Source organism: Galeopterus variegatus, unplaced genomic scaffold (assembly GCF_000696425.1).
Source record: "Galeopterus variegatus unplaced genomic scaffold, G_variegatus-3.0.2 Scaffold12329, whole genome shotgun sequence".
Lineage (NCBI taxonomy): Eukaryota > Metazoa > Chordata > Mammalia > Dermoptera > Cynocephalidae > Galeopterus > Galeopterus variegatus.
The window spans coordinates 2,352-3,551 of record NW_007738440.1 but is presented as its reverse complement, the minus strand read 5'-3'; positions in this window follow the sequence as shown (position 1 = coordinate 3,551).

Genomic DNA, 1,200 nt, shown 5'->3' with positions numbered 1-1,200 from the left:
TAAATTAGCAAAATCCAGAAAGACTATTTGAAAGGCAACTGACAACATGCTTTTAAAAGAGGTCACAGTGTTTGTCACAAAAGATGTAGGATTCATAAAGAGGGCACATTGTCTGTCCTGGGGAGCAAATCACTGAAGATCTCTAAAGACAGAGGATTTGTGCCCCCAAACAATTACACATTAATGATTTGTTTGTTGGTTGAGTTTTCAAACTTTAGAATATAAGACATAAGCATTTGTTGATAATGAGGGTCTGATTTCCTCATCAGTGCGCAAAATGTTTTATTGGGGTATTGAAGGAAATATCAGACTTTAGATTTCCATATATTTTATATGAAATAAAAGAAATTCAGCATTACCAATATTTACTATACGGATTGCTATTTTTTCTATCCATTGGTCAGTGTGTCATATATACAGCATATATTTGGCACAGTTAAGTACACCCGTCATCTTGAGGGAAGAGTGGAAGAGAAGACTGTACTCTCAGGCTTTCCTGACCATGCATCATATTGCAAAATGTTGCAATTTAAATGCTCACTAGTAAGCACAATATGCTTTGCTAAATAATAGCCAGCCTACCAGCCTTCCTTCCTTTCTTTCATTGACACATTTTAATTGAGCATAATTATGGGGTACAATCTGATGTTTTGATACATATACATGTTGTAGTATACCCTATAGGTCAGGGTAGTTAATGTATCAATCATCTCAGGCATTTATCATTTCTTCATGGCAAAGATATTCAAAAGCCTCTCCTCTAGCTATTATGTAATACAGAAAACCTAACTGTTAACCACAGTCACCTTACTGCGCAATGGAGCACCAGAACTTATTCCTCCTATCTAATTATAATTTTGTACCTGTTGCCAACCTCCTCCCCTAGGCCCCTTGCATCTCCAGTCTCTGGTACCAGCATTATACTCTCTGTCTCTATACTATAGACTTTTCTTTCCTTTTAGATTCCACATGTGAGTGAGATCATGTGGTATTTGTATTTCTGTGCCTGGTTTACTTCACTTAACATAATGGCCTTCAGGTCCAACTATATTGCTGCAAATGACAGGATTTCATTCTTTTTTATGGCTGAATAGTATTCCATTCTGTGTGAGTGTGTGTGTCAAATTTTTTTAATCCACTCATCCCTTGTTGAACACTTGGGTAGTAAACTTCTTTAAACACCTTGTAAAAAGGTAAGGG